The sequence below is a fragment of the Thermobia domestica genome, chromosome 4 (assembly GCF_964235325.1).
Source record: "Thermobia domestica chromosome 4, izTheDome1.hap1.1, whole genome shotgun sequence".
Taxonomy (NCBI): domain Eukaryota; kingdom Metazoa; phylum Arthropoda; class Insecta; order Zygentoma; family Lepismatidae; genus Thermobia; species Thermobia domestica.
In genome coordinates this window covers 333,799,718-333,812,819 of record NC_137457.1, presented here as the reverse complement: position 1 = coordinate 333,812,819, position 13,102 = coordinate 333,799,718, and the positions used below count along the sequence as shown (strand labels likewise).

General features: G+C 38.5%; 1 protein-coding gene across 4 annotated transcripts in view; it reads left to right on the top strand.

Annotated features, from left to right (window-relative positions):
* The window catches only part of LOC145684481 (guanine nucleotide exchange factor DBS), a 295,537-nt gene that overhangs the window by 86,961 nt on the left and 195,474 nt on the right, over positions 1–13,102 (top strand). The window contains exon 1 of one of the 4 annotated variants that reach the window (XM_081756926.1): positions 3,047–3,462. The exons of the other annotated variants lie outside the window; for them this stretch is intronic. The gene's annotated coding sequence lies outside the window, so the exon portion shown is untranslated. Of the gene's footprint in view, positions 1–3,046; positions 3,463–13,102 lie in introns of those variants that run through there. 4 annotated transcript variants of the gene reach the window in all.

The window sequence follows — 13,102 nt, the reverse complement described above, 5'->3', positions numbered from 1 at the left end:
AAAATCGTATATGAAGACGAAGAGGTTAACGGAAGCCCATGGAGCATGGAAGCTTCTCAGTTGCGGCAAGTGATCTGCCAATAATGGTAGAATACCTATAATGATGATGATCATGACTTAATATCACTTTGAAATAGATTTTAATAATCTATTTGATTAAAGGGCGAATTCTTAGAAGCGTACGTCGTATGTGGTTCAGAATTAACGTGAAAAATAGAATATCTTACGAGGCTCTCAAATTAGCCTTTAAACGCCCAACTGCTTCTTTAAGGCTTTAACCGGAATAGCTCAGCTAGGAAGAGAATTGTGGGAGGGCGTGGTAGCTCAGTGGTAGAGCGTTCACCTCCGGTTCGATCCCAGCTCGCGCCATGTGGACAACCACTGTGCTCATGGGTTTTCTCGGGGTTCTCCCGTTTTCTCCCACTTTCTTCATTCCACCATTTCATTCATTCCTCACAATCACCGTCTCTTTTAGCATAACCAGCATAATCGTGGGACGTAAAACTCAAAGATTTCATTTCATTTTACTGAAGAATAAAGCTTTCCGTCGACATGAATTTTATGCATGTTAGGGGTACAACGGAAGGTGGGTAGAGTTTTTTTTTCATCACGTTTTTCGGGGACGATCCTCTCTTAGAAATGCAGTCATAAAAATTCGTATGTGATGCAATGAAGTAGCCGCTACATTGTAATACTCTCTACGTGTATTTGTTGCTTATATGGTAAGGAGGGGTGGCAAAGTTAGCCAATTTTTTGTCTCATTTATTTTGTTTCTTCTTATACAGATAGGGCGGGAATCGCACAAATGTTACCTCGTTGGAATCTGTGTTAAACAAACTTCCCAATGATGTATTAATCATGACTGTGATAATTAGCTGGGTTATCAGAGCTCCCAACGTGAGAGTCTACAATTTGTCTCAAATTCCTGGCGGGCGTAGAAAGAATAGGAATATGAAATTCTGGATTTGAAAATCTTATGACAAATAAACGGAAACGTGACCCAATATCTTTCAAAATTCCCGTTTTAAGAGGGGGATGGCCAATTCCTAGGCACTATGAAATTGGCGTTGGTTGTTGTTTGTGATTAAATCACGGAAAACCGCTCACCTGCTTCAAATGAATTTTGGAACTCTTAGTACCTACGTCAACGTCTTTTTATCATGCCATATTGATTAACAGGCGTATCTTAAAAGGAGAGGGGGAGTTCAAAATTTATGCAAAAAATACGGAGGCGTATCTTAAGGAGTTTTATAGCTAAACTCATTGAAATTCATATCCTAAAAGAGGAAAGAAAGTTCAAACATTTTCGATAAATTTATTCTCCCCGTGCGAGGAACGGTCATTTCCTTTAGTACTAGTGTTAAATTAAGGGAATTTTACTTAATAGTTATTGAAAATTATAAGGATACTAGTTTTAACAGACGCTCAAAAAAATATAAAAGATGAATAGTTGGCTTACCAGAGATATGAAGAGTATTGTGATTTATAGAACAGTCTGAGTAATGAAAGTGGGCCAAAGTTCTAAAAGAAAGTTTGAGGAACGCTAATTCAAACAAATACCAAGTAGCGTTGTCTACAAGATAAGAAGTGCCTTTTGAGCTGAGTTGATTTTGAGTTTAACGTCAATTTCAGCAGCGAGGCTACAGAAGAGATGGGACCTACTGATTAAAGTGGAATCCGAACCACATGAGCTTCCGCTGGGAATCGAACGCGGGTCTTCCACGCCAAAGGCGCATATGCTAATCTCTCACGGCCACGAAGGAACTCAAAGTACCTTTTGAATTCGAGGCGAGACGAGACACGTGACAAATCTCGTCTCATCTTAGAGTCGGGACAGAGAAATTTGTCGAATCTCTTTGTCGAACACTAGTTCAGCCAAGCTTTAGATTTCAAATCCTATTTTAGTGTTATATGACTTATAGTATAACAAATATAAATTGATAAAGTGATTGGACGAAGATAATGAAGAGCATGTATCTACCTCTAAACATACGTGAGTCAAGGGTACGGATGCGCACGAGACGAGTCGAGACAGAATTTTCTTAACAAAATTCGAGTCGAGACAGCTCTTCCAATAGAGAAATATACATTTTTCGAGTCGAGACATCGCTTTTACAGCACATTTTCGAGACGAGACAGCCTCAAATCTTGTCTCGTGCGCATCCCTAGTCAAGGGCGCTTATCAGGGGGGTCAGAGTGGGGCACTTGCCCCCCTAAAGGAAATTTTACTTGGGAATATCGATAACCCCATAAAATTTTTACAGTAGTTACAGCAAAATTTGAAACTTTATTTGAAACGTTGCTTATACTTGCCCCCCCTTGGAAACCACAACATGCGCGCCCTTGACATGAGTTACTGCACAGTATACTGGAATAATAAATATGGTTTAAAGTTTTGTTATATCACACCCCTCATGGGCATCTTGTGACCCGGAGGTTTTTTTGAAATTTCTAAATGAAATTAAGAAAAAAAAATCAAGCCATGAATTTTGTACATATATTTACAAAATGAGATGAGACGAGCTTGTTCGGGAATCGAGACCAAATTAGAAATAATTCTTCGAGAATGGAGGCGAGGCTTCTACAAAATTGACAGGGGCGGATTTAGAAGGTAAAACCCTGGGGGACAGCAGAACCCACACTGTAATAGGTATATCATGAATTTTGTATAAACTCTCAAAAATGTATAAATAATAGCTTAAATTATTTCGTCACTCAAAAAACTGGCGGGCCCAGGCCCTGGGCTATATCCGTCACTCAAAACTGACTAGACGAAACACTTTACTTCTTACCTTGTTCCATCTCGTGAACGACAGTACTTGTTTATTATTCTAAACATTCGTGATGAAGAAATTTAATTACAAACCATTGTAAACTGAACTCGAACAATGTGATTTCTTATGGCGCGGACGGTTATGAAGCCCCGTTATTCAAGATATCGCTGTATATTTGATAGCCGAGATCTTTCTCCCTGTTCCAGATCGCGGGGTGAATCTAGACATGCTGCTTCTACTTGGATCGTTGTTCCATTGGCCGAGGCTGAGCGCGAGCAGGCAAAGCAACCGAATCAAACGTTGTATAGTTGTCAAGCTAGAGCGGCAGGTGTTGTGTGTTCATCGCGGTCGAGCTAAGTTGTGCAAAAAAAGTGGTCTTTCAATGTGATCGCTTATGTAACGTTTTCTGTTTACTTCTAAATTGTAAAGTAAGAGCCGGTAGTAAACAAAATTGTTTGAACTACGATTGCCAATTACAAACGTTCTGTGTTTTTCGTTAATCAATCGTTCGGGTGTGTGAGGTTAATATTTCAATATTTCAATTAGTGAAAATGAAGTTTTCATGATTAATTGATGAATTTATAGGTTCAGAAGAAGTTTTTTAATGTTCTGCAACAGTGCCATTGACTTGTTTGTAGTGAGGTGTAATCCACTATTCTACAAATAATAATAGTTTGCAGAGCAGCATGTGAGTATTTTTATTTATTTATTTTATTTATGTCCAACTGAAAACAGGGTTGACTGGTTTCATGAAGGGGGTACGTCATTTAAAGATGTCTCTTCATGTAAAAGGGTACCGCATACCCCCAAAACCTTGTGCGGAATCCCAAATTTACTATTTTTTTTGCCTTGTATCTTTCAGTAATAGCGGATCTAGAAGGTAAAGGCTCGGGGGACAGCCAGGCCCGTATCCAGGGGGGGTGTGGGGGGCCGTACACCCCCTAAATTTTTGCTGCACCCCTAAAATTTTCACGGTAGGCTTCCAAATGAACTATAATATGGTGATGAACTAGGCAAGGTTCTAGATTGCTGGTCCCCCATGTAGGTTAGTAGCTGGAAAGGTTTGTTTCTGTACTAAAGTTTATACATTTAATTTACACAGTATAGCCGAGCGAGCGTTAGCGAGTGAAGGCGGGTTAGATCCCCGCAGGGCACGTTGTATTCTGTCTTCATTACTGCTCAGTGGGAAGGGGGACCAGTAATCTAGAACCTTGTCGATGAACTATTATATAATTGGATCGGGTCCCCCTAACTTCAGCCCCCCCTATATATTTGGGCAGGTCCGTATCTAAGGGGGTCTAGGGGGCGGGCCCCCTCTAAATTTTTGCTGCCCCCCTAAATTTTTCACTGTAGTATTGCAAATGAACTATAATATGGTTGGATCGGGCCCGCCCTAACTTCAACCGGGCCCCCCTACATTTTTGGGCTGGCTACGCGCCTGGGGACAGCCAGAACCCAGCCTATGATAGGTATATCATGAGTTTACTATAAACTTTCAAAGATATGTCAATAATAGTTTCAATTATTTTCGTCATTCAAAAACCTGGGGGCCTAGGCTCCCCCCGGCCCCGGGCTAGATCTGTCACTGCCTTTCGGCCCCCAAATTTACTATCATCCAGTTTGATATATATCTTTCTGAATGAAAAATTATTTCCCCCCAGTTAAACTCATAGATACAACCAGCATCCTATAACCCGCCAGTGGGCACCCCGTATTGGTATAGAGATATGTCTAGCTTAACTACAGGGACGTTAAACCAAAAATTAACTCATGATCATGAAAAAAGCTGAGTTTTTTTTAACGTCCCTTTCAACAGCAAGGCTATATGAAACGTGGGGCCTACTGATTAACGTGGAACCCGAACTACATGAGCTACCTACGGGAATCGAACCCGGGGCTCCCACGTCGAAAGGCGCGTACGCAATCTGCTAAGCCACAAAGAGCTATCATGAAAAAAAAAAACTACATAAAAAAGGTAGTCAGTAATGATTTTGTCTCTTACACTTACATGAATTTATTCATTTTATTTTCGTTTTTGAATAGATTGCTTTGGAGAGTACCATAAAGGAAAGAGCGCGCTGGGAACCCAGTTCACTCTTGATTGACAACATTTCGCAAGTCAGAGCTGGTTACAATTAAGACGCTGCGATTAACATATGTGCCTAACCTTCCTTTCGTCACGAACAACGAATAATAAATTATACCTGGTTAGACGCCTTCTATCTTTGAGTTTTACGTCCCACGATTATGCCGGTTAGGCTAAAAGAGACTGTGATGATGAGGAATGAATAAAATAGTGCAGTGTTTCTCAGAGTGTGGGTCGCGGGCCGTTTCTTTGTGGTAGGTCGCGAGAAGTTTTTCCTTTTAATTGTGAAAATTTTATTTTGATGCAGAAACATATGTTGTAAAGTAAGTACCATTCAGGAAGTGAAAATTAATGAGCATTTGCTAATGAGGTGAAGAGTAAGTGGTTACTCAGAGCCCTGCCCTGTTGTGCAGTCAGTAGAGATGCTGGGTTAGGATGGAAAAAGAATGGGTGAGTCAAAATCTGTCACGAGGTAGGGCATTGCGTTGAGAATAGTGTGAGCTCTGTGTTACCTTTATATGAAAAAATTAGAATTACAAAAATTGAAATACCACCATTAGGTAGAATGACAACGTGTACTTGAATAAAAGTAGGTGGGACAAAAAGTACTTTTTAATATTTAATGTGGGTCGCGGTAACAACAAGTTTCAGAACCACTGAAATAGTAGAATGAAGAAAGTGGGAGGAAACGGGAAAAGCCCGAGAAAGTCCTCGCACACGGTATTTCTCTACCGCAAAGTTCACTTGGCGCAAACTGGGATCGAACCAGGTACCCCACGCACCAGAGGTGAAGGCTCTACCACTGAGCCACCGTGCCTCCTCGTCCTTAATCATACAGGTCGATGGATCATCGTATAGCGACCAAGATTGTCTGGTGTCGTAAATTATGAGAAGTTCCTGACCTCTACTTTGGGGATCAATTGTGTTTTTTCTTTGCCTTTTAACCTGTACCAGTGCCAGTCTTTAATTCTATCTTCTGAAAACATGAAGACTTGCAGTTTTGTTAATTTTTGTGTTAAAGAAAGGATTTATTTGTCGATTGTTATTTACAAAGCTAGGATTCAGCATTAAAGTGGATGTTACAGTACGTAAAATGCTTTGTGCTGCACTTTTAGAAACGTTCGCATGTTTTACAATCATGTGTTATGAAATGTGTTTGTTGGCTAATGCGGTTATTATCTCACAGTGTTACACAATCGCTACCCTATTCCATCTTATTATTTTTATTTATATAGGCTAGCTTTACTCATTTGTAAGTAAACCAACTTCAGATATGAGATTAAAGGAACTTATAACATTAAAAAAGAGAAAAGAAAACAGAAATTCCTCTTTAAACATGATAGCAAAAAACTAGACACATTTATATATTTATATAAACACTAGCAGAATACCGGTTCTTCGCACGGGGAGAATACGTTTCATTTTGGACGTAAAGGCTTTAATTTGGATTTAAACGGCATCGGAAGTGTCATTGTCCGTCAGTCACCCCGAAAACTATGGATTCGATACTAATATCAGTCATGGAACCGTGATGGCTTAGTGGTATAGCGTTCACCTCTGGTGCCTGGGGTCTTTGATTTGATTCCAGCTTGAGCCAAGTGAGCTATGTAGTGTACTCATTGTGTGCGTGGGTTTCGTCAGGGTTCTCCCGTTTCCTCATACTTTCTTCATTCCACCATTCCATTCATTTCTCATGATCACCGTCTCCTTTAGCCTACCTGGAATAACCGTAGGACGTAAAATTTTATTTTTTCATTTTGAAATTTTGGAAAAGTGTTCAGGAGATCATACTTATTTTAATTTATTCTGGAAAACAAAAAAATTATTTTATTAAAATCTTTTTTTTTTTTCATTTTTCGCTAAAGAGAATAGAGAAGTAAATGAGTTGAGAAATCAAAATGGCGTAGTTACTAACGGCCTTAGATGCAGCAATCTTTTGAGTTTTATTCTGTTGTCAATCAAAACCAGTTCTTTCTTTTTCCCTGTGGTAACACAACGGTTTACAACCACCGGTGACGATCCTTAGAGTAACCACAAAACAGTCCTGTATCTTCTATTGTGATACCTCAAAAAAGTTATTGTAGATTTTTACAACGTAATTAATGTCATTTGTCAGTTTAGCCAATAAGATTTGTGTTTTTGAAATGCCTGGGGAAGTTTTTGCGTGTGACATGACATGTCTATTACGTTTGGAGGAACTGGATTTGCTTCTTCCGAGGACAATGCGGTATCTCTACTCAATTTTATGCAACCAGTGTCATTTTTTGTGATTTATGGACTCAACCGCTTCGGTCTATGAATTTTAGTGACCAGGGTGTTATTCTGGAATTTCCCCTTTTCCCCTCCCATCCTCTTCATTCAATTTTATATACGATTGAGGAACTAAAGGAGAACTTGAGAAATACCATGAACCATCTTCAGTTGAATGTAAAGCTTCGACTATGACCAATATATGGCAATACATGTCCTGTATCTTTTCATTCTATTTGTATTCTGCAACAATGTTCAAAATAAAGTCTGTTTGACAGTAAAAAGGATCACGCACTATAAAAGGTACGGGGCAGTATTGCCACACTTGGTATAATTGTGCCAAAATAATCCCTTTCTGTCATTCATCGGCCCGTTGGTACCACTCTGCATTTTCAGCCCCTTTTTTGAAAATAAAAAAGGTGGTACAGTTCTCCCCAATTTAATAAATACTTGTCACATTTTCAAAAGTGTCAGTAAGACTTTTCCTACATCTCACGTTACCAATACTGTGTGTTGGACTTTTAAAAAATGCTGTTGAACGTTCTTTCTATGACGTTGTACTGTCTTACTGCACATCGGGTGTGATGTGTGTGTTCTGTTTCTGTGTGTGTGTTATGTGTATGTGAACTGCACTAGTTAGAATAATAGATACCAGTGTGACTTAAAATTATTAATAATGTGCTGTGGTGTCTTTCAGGGAAGGTTCTAGGACTATGGACCGGTTTTACATTTTCTGCAAATAGTTTACTTTACTTTATATTATTCTTACAGTCTATTATCCTCCTTCGGTCGTGAAATAAGCGAGAATAAGGCGCAGTAATTTATATTTCAATATTTTATTGTAACGTACTGTTTACAAACGAACCCGGAGATAATTGATTTGTTCCTCGTTTTATATATATTTTTTCATATGTGTCCATAATACTGTTTTGGTTTATTGGTCACTTTGAAATAGAGGCTCATTTGGTTTCCTTACAATGCATACCGAAGTTGAAAACTGTTTTCCCTTTTAATTTGCGGCCTCTGTTATACTTCCTACGTGCGAGAAAAGCTTTATCTACTTCCAGGGTTGTTCGGGGTTCTCCTATTTGGATGTTTTTAAAAAGTATTTTTTAAAAAGAACACTTTCTTGATTTGGACTCTTGGAAGATTGGAGGAATGTTCTAGAACTTTACCTTTTTTAGTTTTGTGTTATAGAGCCGTGTTTAACACTGGTACAAAATAATGAATTCAGCCCTTTTTATTTCAATTTGGTACTATTTTTCAGCCCACTTCAGAGCTAGGACTGTGGCAGTATCGGCACGGGGCCTCACTGGTATAGCTTACTTCTGATGCCTGAGGCCCTTCGTTCGATCCCCGGCCAAGCAAAGTTGTGGTGGACAACATCGTGCTCGTGGATTTTTCTTGGGGTATGCCCGTTTCCTCCCACTTTCTCATTCCACAAATTCTTCCATCATCATTCACTTGCTTTAATCCCTTAGCCTAACAGGCATACACGTGGGACGGGACGTTCAACTCAAAGATTTTATTTCATTTTAGAAGTTTAAATTTCGACCAGATGTTACTCGCTGGACGATGTGTGCTGCTACCTAACTGCCAGATGTGTAACGTGTACTACCATTGTTTCAATAGTAGAAAATGGGATATGAGTAAATACTATTAAGAGTCTTCATCCCGGCGAAATTAAAATACCACTAATTTTACAGTAATTATGTGATATCTTCAAATAGATAAAAAAAATAATTGAAATATGGAACAAGAGCGCCCTAGACAATATTATTTTGCGTGAGGTACCGTTATCACAAGTCACCTAGTGGCTTTCCGTTTTTTGCTGTTTAGAAACGCGAAAATAAATGCCGATTTTCAAAATGGCTAGAAATCGAAAGCAGATAAGTGAGTCGTGATAACGATATCTCATGTAAAATAATATTGTCTAGGGCGCTCTTGTTCCACATTTCGATTATCTTTTATCTATTTGGAGATATCACATAATTACTGTAAAATTAGCGGTATTTTAATTTCGCCGGGATGAGGACTCTTAAAGATGCCGTTGCTGTTTGGATTTAGTCATTTCTAACAAAGAAACCCTGGTTGACAGTAGAAAGGATGACCCACTAGAAGTTTCAATTTCGACCGGAAGATGTCACCCGCTGGAGGATGCGTGCTGACGTCTAACGGTCAGATGTGCAACTTCTATTATCTTTGTTCCAATAGTAGAAAAGGGGATATGGATAAATACTGTTGAAGATAGCGTTACCGGTTAAAGTGATAACGGATTCGCGAATTCAGCCCTGATAATCTTTGTCTTGTGCACTAACGGACCAACGTAAGCCTCCGTTACTCGTTACGATATAAACGGATTTGTTCCGCTAACGAGATTTCTGAGATACTTGCTCTGGTTTTCTATTGCAACACACAGAATTAATAAATTCGCTGTCGTTCGAGAGTTCTCGTGTCCATTAACGAAAAGACTCCAGTTCCCGTTATTCGTTATGTTAACGGATTGGTTTCGTTAACGAAGCCGGCCGAGATAATTGCTCTTGCTTTCTATTGCATGGAACAGAATTCATAAATTCGCTTTCCTTCAGGAGTTATCGTGTGCACTAACAGAGCAAGTAAGGCTCCGTTACTCGTTAAGATGTCAAGAGCCTCACATAGTAAAAATGATACAAAATTTACCATTTTTCTTTTGCTTAATTTTCATAAATGAAAGGAGATAATGAAATGCAACTTATCATCAGAAAATATGAACCTCAAGAATTTTCAGTGTTGTCACCCGTAGAATTACAGTGTTGCTAGAGTAACATTTTCCCCAAAATCTAAGTTATGACAGAGACTAGAGGAACGAACTCAACTGCATTTGATTAGGTATGTTGTTTGGGAATGCTGTAAACTAGTTTTTAAAATAATAGTTGCATTTAGTTTGTAATAAACAAAATAATTTTAACAGACAGTTATTAAAATTAAGTCCGATAACGAAACAGATTATATATAATATCCAGGTAATGGATAATGATCAGATAGCGGATAACAAAACGAGTGAGGATAATATCCGGGTAATTCATAATAATGGGATAACGGATAACAAAACTTATGAAGAACTGGCATCAATTACCCGTTTCACTGGGTTAAATTAAGAAAAAATAGTAATGTTTCGTTAGTCAGTCACGTTTTACTATTACTAAAGCGCTCTTTGATATCGGTCATTTTCGATGATTTTTATATATTTCCCTCTCCTCCTCATGTTGCAGGGCACGGCCTCGGAATTGTCATTGTTCATCTCAGCAACTCCGAAAACTATGAATTCGACACTGATATCGGTCCTTTTCAATCTTTCTTTAAAATATCTTCCCCCTTCCTTAAGTTAAACCTTCAAAGTAATATAACAGAAACCATCTCAGGTTCGAAATTCATCTAGGTTGAAAATTTGATCGAGACCGGTCAAGTGGTTCAAGAGTGAAGAAATCAAAGAGTCACTTTCATTTTTAAATGTTACATATATCTCCCTCTCCCCATGTTGCACCGTCAAAGTTGAATGATAAAAATTATCCCACACCCGAACATCTATGTTGAAAATTTGATCAAGATTGGTCGTTTGGTTCAAGAGTTAAGTTTTATTTATTTTTTCTATCTCCCCTCCGCCTGTTCCTCTAAGGTCTACCGTTACGGGGGCAGACTACTAAATATTTTTCAAAGGCTAACAATTTCTTTTGCCGGTTTTTCGTAAGTGAAAAGAGATAATGAAAGGTAACTTACCACAATAATAGATAGTGTTATTCTACACTTGAAAATACCAGTCGGAAGAATAATCAGTGTTGCCATCCATTGAAATGACAGTGTAGCCAAAATTTGAATTACCCCAAAATCTTGGTTAAGGCAGCGTCTAGAAAAATGAACTCAACGATAATTGATGACTTATCATGCTGTCTATGTTCCTTGTTTACTACTTTTTAAATAATGTTTCTATATATTTTGTAATAACTTATTTATTTTGTAATAATTTATGTAAGTTTTATAAAATAAATAGAAATATTATTTAAAAAGTAGTAAACAAGGAGCATAGACAGCTTGATAAGTCATCAATCACCGTTGAGTTCATTTTTCTAGTCGCTACCTTAACCTAGATTTTTGAGTAATTCAAATTCTGGTTACACTGTAATTTCTAAGGATGGCAACACTGAAAATTCTTCCAATTCATATTTTCGGGTGTAGAATAACATTATCTATTATTGTGGTAAGTTCCATTTTATTACCTCTTTCCACTTACGAAAAACGGGCAAAAGAAAAAATAATAGTTTTTCAAAAATATTTAGTAGTCTGCCGCCTTAAAATGAATAGCTAAAAACACCCCCAGACCAGAACGGCATCTACGCCAAAAAATTGATTGAGATCGGTCGGATGGTTCAAGAGATTAAGAGTCACAAACATAATCACTTTCAATTTTATAATATAGGCCTAGATAATGGATAATTATTGGATAAGAGATAACGAAACGGGTGATGAATAATGATCGGATAACGAAATTATGTTGGATAATGATCGAATAACGGATTCAATAAGGATGACAGATAATATCCGGACATTGCCATCCCTAGAGTATACGTGTGTTCAAGGGATTTTTTAAGATGGAAATTTAATGCAGAAGGTAATGACCACCATGAATTAACTGAGAAAACCAAGCAAAGCTTTAGTGGACCAACGTCCAGAGGTGACAACGTGCTTCATTTTGTTGACACATGACTTGAGTGAGGGGGAACAGTGATATCTCCCCTCCACTAGGAGGGAGGCAGATCGATAAAATCTCCTGGCAATTAACAAACGCCGCGGGGACGTGTGCACAACGAAACAAGAGAGGCTCTCCGTGTGACTCGTTATGCAAGTGTGGACGCCGGCAGCAATTCTTAACAAAGGGCGATGACCGAATATTGGAGGTGATAGTCGCTGGAAATTGTTCTGAAGGACACTCGTAAAATACTGCAACACTAAAGAAGCAGCCCACGCTGGGTTTTGCAAATTATTCCAACATAGACTATATGAAGAAAATGCGTGAACAGTGGTCCTTCCCCATCATCAGAGACCTTCCTTAATAGTACTTCTTAACCTTATTTCAATAATGCACTTCGCGACATAGTTTTCCGTTTTTGTGTGGATCCCTCTATGTACTATAAAGCAGTGGCGACTTTTCAGGGAAGTCACCGGTAAAAAAGAATAATGGAAGAAAGTTTACCGAATGTACTAATTCTTAAATACCGGTAACATTTAAATTCCTGCCGGTGTGGCTTTCCTCAAGAATGAGACGGGAAACGAGAGAGATGAGACGACATATGAGACGAAAGAGAAATATGAGACGATTATGAGATGAGAGGATACGACTGATGGAACGAGAAACAGATGAGACGAGAGAGAAATGAGACAATTATGAGACGAAAGAGATGAGATGAGAAAGAGATGAGACGACATATGAGGCGAGAAAGAGATGATACAAGAAACATGCGAGAAGAGAAAAAGATGAGACATATGAGACTAAAGAAAGATACAATACAAAGAAATAGAGCCTACTTTTCGCTGCATCTGTAGCGCGAGCTCTGCGTAAAGAGTTTTGAAAGTGACCACGACGGAAAAAAAAGGGGGGTATCTATCAGTCACGAAACAGTCACGAAATCAGAAAACGGTCATAAAAGTCAAGAAATGTAGCTTTTGGGTCACGATTTTTTAAAAATCTGTACAAATATAAGTATAAACTGGAAAATTTTGTTGTATAAAAGGTCAAAATTCACCACCAAAAATGTCTATGGTCAGCTTTAGACGCTACCAAATCGCAAGCAAAGCACGCTTCTATCGCATACATGAAAATTCGGCCCAATTCACACCCAAATTCGCTGTTGAAAATGTTACTAAATGTTATGGTTTGGGACAGAAATGGTCATGGAAAAGTCACTAAATTTTATTTTAAATTCCAGTAGACACCATGAACACTGTGGAGTTATGATAT